We start from the raw sequence: 10,000 nt of genomic DNA on the forward strand, positions 1-10,000 counted from the left end.
CGGCTAACATTGGATTGATAGAGACTTGAAGAACATCAGGACAATCCCCAAAGCGTCGTCGTCTTCTCTTGCAGATGATCTTGTGGCACGTCCCGCTGTTCCAACAGGCTTTTCGTCGAGTTTTGTCTCATCTTGTCAAGCGTCTGACATTCTGATTTAATCAACATCCACGGCTGCCAGCTGAATTAGATCACTATCAAAAATGTGCCCGATACGCCGAGTCCCTCACTTGTCAGAGAGCAACTCATCTGCTCATTTATTTATCACACTCGTCCTCCCATGGAGACACCTTGTAGTCCCTCACAGAAACACGAGAGCGATCTGTCCATTACAGATGGACGCCGATCTGCAGATGTGAACAGGAAAACTCCAGCAGGGCTGGGAGAAGAGGAATATACAGGCTTCATTTACAAAGTCTAAAGTTTTGTTACCCATCACTTTAAGGCAAGTTCATTCATTTTCTTGTCGGCTTAGCCCCTTTATTAATCCGGGGTCGCCACAGAGGAATGAACCGCCAACTTATCCAGCTAGTTTTTACGCAGCAGATGCCCTTCAGCAGATGCCCTTTACGCAGCAACCCATCTCTGGGAAAAGACTATATACATATATATATATATATTCATTTCAAAAGTGTTTTTTCATTGCCAGAGGCAAATCAACTAAATGGATGTCAGTCATTGCATCGAGCCAGAACGCCTTTCACCAAACCCGCGTGATTGTGTTTCTGCGTTTCATTCATCTGCAGTCGGCAATATGGAGAAAATACGCTGCATGCATGTACACAATTCATACAAGCACAAGGGTTTTCATATTAAACTGATTGGCCTGTTCTGGAAATGAAGTGAATCGTTCTACAAGCAATGGGGCAAATCTATGCGATGCGTTTGTATGCTCCAATAGACCACTTTAAGAATTAAATGTCATGCTTTTAATGCTAACTATTACAATGTTGAAATATTTAGCCTGTGTGGTTTAATGTCGAGCATCTGAGCAGCGTGTGAAGACTCGTCCTGGGCTTTTTGCTGCAATGAAACAGCTTCTCTCCAACGCTGTCTATGTAATAATGTGCTTTTCGATGAGTAAAACGGAGAGAGAGAAACTCATTGTTTTAAGTCAGCTTTCTTTAAATGTCTTTCTAGTAGTTCTGTTGGGTTTTTGCTTCAGCATGCAATGAGGGAAATTAAAGTCTGAAATGTGCTGTGAAAAGTGTTAAACTCCAAAAAAAAAAAAATTTTAATAAATAAAATGGAAAAATCTAAAACATTGAAACATTAAAACTGATATCAGGAAGGAAATTAATATTTACAAAAATGACTAAACAAGTGCTACATCAATAAAACAATTAAATATATTGAGATTATTAGATAACAATAGCCTAGTGTTTAGGTGCACCGAAATATGGTGCGGTAGCACTTCAAACCGTCCCAAGTTTGAATGCCAGCTCGAGGACATTTCCTGACCCTACCCCACTCTCTCTCTCCCACTTTGCTTCCTGTCTGTTTACTGTCTCAGAAAGGCCAAAAATAAATCTTATAGAATAGATATTAATGGAATCCTTTTTTAAATAACTCAGCACTAAAATGTACCTGTTTTAGTTTATGGAAAAAAATAAATACACTTACTAAAATGTAAAACAACAACAACAACAACAATAATAAATACATAAACAGTGCTAATGACTCTATAAATTCCCACACATATTCTAAAAAAAAAAAAAAAAAAAAATTTTTACAAATAAATTAAATTAATAAATACAATTTATTTAATTAAAATAATAATGCTAATAATAATTATTATTATTAAATATAAGAATAATAATTATTAATTAATATACTTATAAAAATATAATATAAAATAATAAAATGAATAAAAATAAATGAATACAATTATTAAAAATTTATAATAATAAATAATACATTAATTATAATAATTACATTAATAAATGAATATAATAAAAATAAAAATTTATATAAGAATATAAAAAAACATCAACAACAAGATAATAACAATAATAATAAATATATAAACAGTGCCAATGACTGTCTATAAATTCTCACACATATTCTAAAATAAAATAAAATAATAAAATGAATAAAAATAAATGAATACAATTAATATAATAATAATAATAATAAAAATAATAATAATATAAAAAACAATAATTATTAATAATTTAATTTAAACAACTACAACAAAAATAATAATAATAAATATATAAACAGTACTAATGGCTGTCTATAAATTTTTACACATATTTTTAAATAGTAAAATAAAATAAAATAAAATGAAATAAAAAAAAAACACAAAAATTAGCTAAAATAAAATGACTGGCTGAATAAATTGGAATCACTAAGTTCCACAAGAAGAAATGGTTTAATTTAAGAGATACTGTGGGGAAAAAATAAATAAATAAATAAATAAATACAATTTAATTGAATTAATATAATAAAAAATAATAATAATTAATAATAATTTATTATTTTCTAATAAGTATTGTAATATTAACCACCACTAATTGTTGGATATTTGTCTAAAAATTAGGAATTAAGAATAAAATAGTACCAATGATGACTGACTGGGGCTATAATTGATCACACAAATTCAAAAAATATTATACAAACAATAAAAACAAAGATTGAAGGGTAAAAGCCGAAAAAAGACTATAAGCCTAGTCAAAGTCTGTCAAAACAATGACACATGCAATCAAAGATTGTGTTTCTGGATTTACACAAACAAACAGTTTAGAAAGAGACGAACAAGCAAAAAGGGAAACAGAAAGACAGAAAAAAACTTGAAGCCTGAAGCGCGAGCAGTGAAAGCTCACAGCGCATGAATTATAAGGAGGACGTGTGTGTGTATGTGTGTGTGTGCCGCTGGACTCAGATTGAGACGTCCACTTCCGGCTCACTGGTTTGATATTTCCATCACGGACAGCGAAGGAGACCCTGACAGTGGAAAGCCAGCTGTTTTCATGCTTAGAGGATCCCAGAATGTGCAGCCAACTTGAAGGATTGTTAGGAGATTATTAAGCAAAGTGACATGCAGAAAACGCGGATCCAGTGATGGAACGGTTGAGGAGTTTCAGCGGCCCACATGCAGCAGATCGCAGTCAGCCGTGAGCGATTCGCCATCAACGCCGCTACGAGTTAATCAAGTAACATTAACTCAATCCAGCCAGAATGTATGAACGCAGCTCTTTAAAGCATACGCAGATCTGACAGAATGAGATCTGAGTGGGATCTGGAGTAAAAGTAGTAAAAACCCTACTTAGGCTTACATCTCTCCAAAAAAAAAAAGACGCTTGCTGTTTGGTCAAACTGCTTCTTAAAAACGAAAACAACACAATATTTGAGTTTTTTGAAACAACTTGCTCATTCCACTTAAATGTGTAAAAATAATTAAGTTATTTAATCAATTTGTGTTGGGACAACATGAAGCAATTGTGTGGAACTCTTCATTTTTTACAGTGAAGGCTTACATCACTCAAAAAGTTACATTTGCTTATTTAAAATGAGCTGAAATAACAAAAGTCTTGAGTTTATTTTATTTTATTTTTTTATTTTTATTTATTTATTTATTTTTTACTGTTTTATGTTCAATCCACTTAAATTTGTAAAAGCGAATAAGTTAACTTAATTCCTTAATGTTGTCCCAGGACAAATCGATTGTGTGAAACCAAGCCTTTTATACAGTGATGTTTTGCATCTATTTTTGTTACAGTATGCACAGTATGAAGAGTAATATATTAAAATACACTTGCTGTTACATTATGTCTTGTGGGATTTACATTATAAATTGTAGTCTAACCATAAAGCAATCATGACAAACTATAAATTGTTGAAGTTGAAATTGTTAGCCTTTCTCTTGAATTGTTAAGTGATGTTTAATGGAGCAGGACATTTTCACTGAATTTCCTAAAATACATATGTTTCTCTGTAGAAAGTATTTGTTCTTTTATTTTGACTGGAATTTATATATATATTTTTCATTTTCAATATTTTTAGCCCCCTAAAGAAATTTATTTTTCAATTGAAACAACCACTGCTTTCCAAAGACATGGAAAGGGATTGCACTTTAAGCTGAATACTAGTATCTTGTAATATAACTAGTACAATAATGTCTGGTAAAGACAAATGAGAATAGTTTTAATATGATTTTGATAAAAAAAAAAAAAATATTATGTTTAAATAATGAAAAAAATCTGTCCATTAAATATTATACATAAGCGCACAAAAAAAAATGTTAACTAAATCATTATATACAGTATGTATAAACTGAAAGTCATCTGTTGGTAAAGTTTGAACTGATGTTCTGAACTGAACTGTTTCAGTTCACTTGATGTTACGACAGGGGATGACACTCACAACAGAAGGCAAGATCCAATATGTAGGTTTATTCGTTGTCAGGCAAGCAATGGTCAAAACAGGTGCAAACGGGTATATACAGGCAGTCCAGAATCGTAGTCGTATAAACAGGCAATAGGTCAGAAGGCAGGCGGCTAAACAGGAGAACAAGGATAAACAAGGCTAGGTAAAACATGGGAAAACAAGAGAGGGAAAACGCGTTGTAATGTCCTCAACTGATAAACAAGACTCAGCAAAGTGAAAGGGTGAATGAGTGGCTTATGTAGCGAGTGTAATCAGTCTAGATGAGTGAGCATGGGTGTCTGGGTGAAGTGCATGTCTGAATATGTAGTCCAGGAAAAGGCGGAAGTGTCCAAGGTTATTGTGTGAGAACCAGCGATCTATGGAGAAGGATCGCTGGTTATCGCAACACATGAATCTTCTATGTGAAGCTGCTTTGACACAACCTACATTGTAAAATCGCTATAGAAATAAAGATGAATTGAATTGAAGTCAAACTAAATCTTATAGACATTTTTTGAGATATCAACTTCAAATTTGCAATAACTTTTATTTAAATATTATGGTTGAGATAACATATTTTTTTGAGAATTCATATTTTGTAAAATGCATTAAAATATGCATTATTGTTTTCTTACTTTCATAAACTTAAAAGCAGTAGTTTTTATGTTGCAGCTATATTCATTCATTTAATTTCCTACGCCTTAGTCCTTTATATATCAGGGGTTGCCACAGCAGATTGAACCGCCATCTATTCCAGGGGATGCCCTCAGTAGTATCTGAATGCAGCCTTTATGATGCAAGCTGAGATTGCATCTCTTAGAGATGCAATGTCAGACATAATGGACTCAATGGAACTAGTGACATCACTGTGACGGTTGGGGGTGGGGTTAGTTGACCACTTTTAAAAGCATTACATGCAGCTCAAGTTGCATCTGTACCATGTCTGCAGCCAGACCCCCCTAGATGCTCTTCTAACCACAACCCAGTATTAGGAAACATGCCTACACTCTCACATTCACACACACATTCATTCACTAAGGTCAATTTAGCTCATCCAATTCACCAAGCATGTCTTTGGACTGTAGGGGAAACCGGAGCACCCAGAAAAACAACAGAACCAGAAGGAAACCCACACAAACACGGGGAGAACATGCAAACTCCACACAAATGCCAACTGGCCCAGCCGGGATTCGAACCAGCGGCCTTATTCCTGTGAGGCAGCAATGCTGCTAACACTAAACCACCGTGCAACCTGTATTGCAGCAATGTATTTATCACTATATTTCAAAGTACTCAAGAACTGTTTCAAAGTACTCATAATGCAGTTCAAACAAAGTAAATGGAAAACTACAATAACTACCTATTATTTTGCACAGGGCAGAAACAACTGGGTTAACCTAATGTAAAAAAAATGTTTATAATTTTGCAAAAGAAAAAGCTAATTAGGTGCATTTTTGACAGATTATTAGAGCAGCTCACTGTAGTATTGGTAACCTGGCAACTAACAGTAAACAAGGCAACCACAATGGATAAAGCTTATTAGTCAAATAGTTGTAATATTCAATATATCAAAGGTTATTTGTTAAAGCGTGATTCCATCTCGCATTGTTTGCATTAATGGTTTTTCACATAAATTCAAAACGTTAACATTTTTTGACTTAGACCTCCTCTAAGCTGGTCTATTGAACAGTGTACACGCCTACACGCCTCATTTTTAGAGCAGAAAGCCTATTCATTCATTTTCTTGTCCGCTTAGTCCCTTTATTAATCCGGGGTTGCCACAGCGGAATAAACCGCCAACTTATCCAGCAAGTTTTTATGCAGCGGATGCCCTTCCAACCGCAACTGCCCTTCCCATCTCTGGGAAACATCCACACACACATTCACACACACTCATACACTACTGACAATTTAGCCTACCCAATTCACCTGTACTGCATGTCTTTGGACTGTGGTGGAACCCGGAGCACCCAGAGGAAACCCACGCAGAGAAAACATGCAAACTCCACACATAAACGCAGACTGAGCCGAGGCTCGAACCAGCGACCTTCTTGCTGTGAGGCGACAGCACTACCTACTGCGCCACTGCTTCGCTTCTATGGGCGCACATATGAGTGCAAATGCATTTGCTATTTAAGCAGCGCGGTGAAAAAACGTCAAAATAACTCTTGCACCGAGCTGAAACTAGCAAACAACAATTGCGTCACACCTTGCGCCGGGTGTATGATAGGGCCCTACAACTGTTTGTACCATTTTCAAATATTACAGTAGTTTGAAGGGTTCATTCAACCATAATCAGGTGATTAGCATAAGTCACGTCCTGCGTATGTTACCTTTTGAATTGAACATGAATTAAAACAGGAATCATGGCAGAAAGTCCTTTACAGGGCACTTAAAGTCAACTGGAACAAACGTTTAAAGTGGTAAGAGAAACATTGGAAACACAAGGATTGACTTAAGATATGTTTTGTTATACATTTCAGACACACGTCCTTCTTGTACACGTCCACAAGCAGGCAGGGCTTGTGGTATAGATCACAAAGCAAACCACTGACCTAAACCCCTTCCTAAAACCACCAAATAGTGTTTTCAAAAGCTAACATTGGAGAAAAGTGCACTGTGACTGCATAGTTTTACATCGATTTTACATTGATTTACCTCTGCATCCCAAGTACAGCCTCGTACAAGGTGAGCTACAGAGCAAATTGACCATGGCAGAAAAGTTGGCAATATAGAGACAGACTGGTGCAGCAAACATATTTGATTACAAATTATAGACGCTGTTACATTGTTTTGTAGTATTCTTTGGTGTTGTGCAAAAAAAGCACAAAAATAATGCTTTATTCATCGATGATATGTCGCTGTAAATATCATTAGTGTGAAAATGAACAAAATTCATTATCATCATTCTGCCCCTAGTGTTTATTTTACATAGAAACTGCAGTTAAATGTATGCTGATATAGTATGAAGCATCTATTTCGAATCTGAAATCTTCAAGCCACTGTTGCAAGAAAATTTTGTGACTTACATCAGATCCACTGGTTACGCAGACTTCTTCATATCACCGCTGGGTCAACAGGTTAACCTGGTTAAGAAGCAGATTAAATATAATATTTACTCATCAACAAACATATTTAACAACTACTGTATGTAATCCCATATTCTGTTTTCTTAGCTTTTTTACACATTTATAAAATACGTCAGCCATTACCCTGTGATCAGAACACTACAGTTTTTAAATAAGTAATCAGAATCAGTTGTATTGCCAAATTGTGCTTCACACACACACAAGGAATTTGTTTTGGCTACAGAAGCTTCCAGTGTACATCAAGTGACAACACAAAATAAATATGAAAAAAAGGACAATAGACATTAAACAGAGATGCACTTGGTCAAAAAGATCTGAATGTTGAATTGTATGTACGGATTTGTTATAAATACACCGGTTATACAGCGTCCTATAATGTGTCTTGCTCATGTAAAAATGATGTGTGCTGTGGGTTTTGCTTGATATTTGATGATTATGAGTCACAGATTGACAGCTTGGCTTCCTTAAGTCCCAAAAAGCTTAAACACAACTCTGTCAAACCAGGAAACATAGCCTTTAGCTGAATTTGTAAATGCAAGATGTTGTGGCTGGCCTATAAGGGCAAAATCAGTAATCATTAACTACAGTAGTAGTCGGACATTTCCTTCAGCATTTGTTTTTGTTTTCACCTTTATGTTTTCTCCATGTTGTTAAAAAAATGGCACCACTCTATAAATACAATCTGCTCTGCTCAAGTTAACTCAAGTTAACCTTACTATTCTTGCTAATAGTCTAACTTGGCTAATTACATATTGGATATATGACAGGATGAGTTGAAGATCTTATGCCATCTTTTGAATCACCTGACAAAACAAAACTTTGCAAAGTAACTAAAGCTGTTGCTAATACTCACTAGTGCTTCTTTTGTTGGTTCCCTCCAAAACGACACAGCTTCATTCTTCTTCTTTTTCGGTTTTATGGCAGGTAACACCAACTATCGCCACCTACTGTGTAGGAGTGTGAACGGGAGTTTGTCTATTCCCAAGTGAAAAAATTAAGATAAAATAAAAGCTCTATTCACTTATCCATTCTGTTCAATTTTAAGAAACCAAATTTTAAAAAAAAAATTGGATGAGAAACACAGGAGAAATAATTTTTGCATAAAAGTATTTTTATTATACTCTATATTTTTTATTTTAAAAAAAAATCTGTGAAGGTATGTTAGTAAAATCTTATATTGTTGTAATCACCGTCTTCTAGGCTAAAAGATGGAACCATTTTGAAAGATTTAAGAAACACACACTGACTGCTAGCCAGTTTTGAGGAAAACAAGACACAGTAGGGTTAATTGTAACAGGGTGTTACAATTAATCCACACACTGTTGGACACCAATTAAACAAACTCAATGTATATATATTTTTAATGTTGGTAACTTTTTAAATAAAAACTATCACTAAAAATGCAAATAAAAGCATAATATATTAACGTATAATCAGATAATAATGCAAATAGATTCAATGGTGTTTATCCAATAAACAAATATATACATAAACATACTGTGCTATGTACAATAAAAAAAGAAATGAGCCAACTGCTGAGGAAATATAGCTACTATTTAAAGTAAACTGAATTTAAATAAATTGTGTGAAATCTGCCTTTAAATGTATGTGTTTTAACTAACCCCCGGTTTCTTACAACTTGCTCCGCAGGTGAGGTAAATAGTAACATTTTTACTCCCGGTACATTTGGCAATACTGCACAGAAACCATAGGTCCTGCGATCATAATTCCAGTGCTCATTTGTAGGAGAGGCTTGTGTGTTGTAAAAAAAAAAAAAAAAAAAAAAAAAACTATGGTTTGTCTAATCCTATTACTTTGTTCATTATTTGACCAAATACAAAAAGTGTTACTTTGTGTCCCGCTCTCCCCTAATATATGAAATAAAAAGTAATACCTTTTTAACTTTTATTTAAAGTTTACAATTTCAATTAGATCCACTTTATTTGGTAAACAAAGCAAGTCCTACATATAATAGACCTACTAAAAGACAGAAAATATTTCTTTACAAACTGCATTGTAAATAAATCCTATAAACATTTTCATATTAGACAATAATTATACTAAAATAATTTAAATGCTGATTAAATATGAATTTACACATATTTACAAGTAAACAGAATCAATGATGGGCTAAAAATCTGCAGAAATCTGTGCGTAGATTCCGAGTAGGCCTACTAATGGAAAGCAAGAAAATAAAGGGAGGGCGGTGGGTTCAGGAGAACAAGATTACTATAGATCATCTACTAGAGAGTAGATGATTGGTTAAGAAGGCTAGGTTGGTTCCGCTCCTGAACCTTTGCTAATAAGTTAACCATTTAAATACTATCCCATGCTATCTTTTATCTTAAATTTAACAGATTTTTTACATTGTACACTCTCAGAAAAAAAGGTACACGGTGGTACAAATAATGTTCCTTGAGGGTCAGATTTGTACCTTTGCAAAAGTTGTACCTTATATGGTACAAAAAAGACCTCTTATGATACTGTTCTGTACCTTTAATGGTACAATTCAAATGAAGGTACATAATTGTTTTCATAAAAAGG

The 10,000-nt window shown here is 34.2% G+C and overlaps 1 protein-coding gene and 1 long non-coding RNA gene across 7 annotated transcripts in view; one reads left to right on the forward strand and one right to left on the reverse strand.

Moving 5' to 3' along the window:
* tshz2 (teashirt zinc finger homeobox 2) overlaps positions 1-8,345 on the reverse strand; it is a 254,508-nt gene extending 246,163 nt beyond the window's left edge. For all 6 annotated transcript variants that reach the window (XM_068216939.2, XM_073939328.1, XM_068216938.2 and 3 more), the window contains exons 1-2: positions 8,310-8,345; positions 7,397-7,453 (exon numbers count right to left, since the gene is read on the reverse strand). The gene's annotated coding sequence lies outside the window, so the exon portion shown is untranslated. The remainder of the gene's footprint in view (positions 1-7,396; positions 7,454-8,309) is intronic.
* LOC141380554 (uncharacterized) overlaps positions 1-10,000 on the forward strand; it is an 89,075-nt gene that overhangs the window by 55,321 nt on the left and 23,754 nt on the right. The gene's annotated exons all lie outside the window — the stretch shown is intronic.

The sequence above is a fragment of the Danio rerio genome, chromosome 23, assembly GCF_049306965.1.
Source record: "Danio rerio strain Tuebingen ecotype United States chromosome 23, GRCz12tu, whole genome shotgun sequence".
Classification (NCBI taxonomy): Eukaryota; Metazoa; Chordata; class Actinopteri; order Cypriniformes; family Danionidae; genus Danio; species Danio rerio.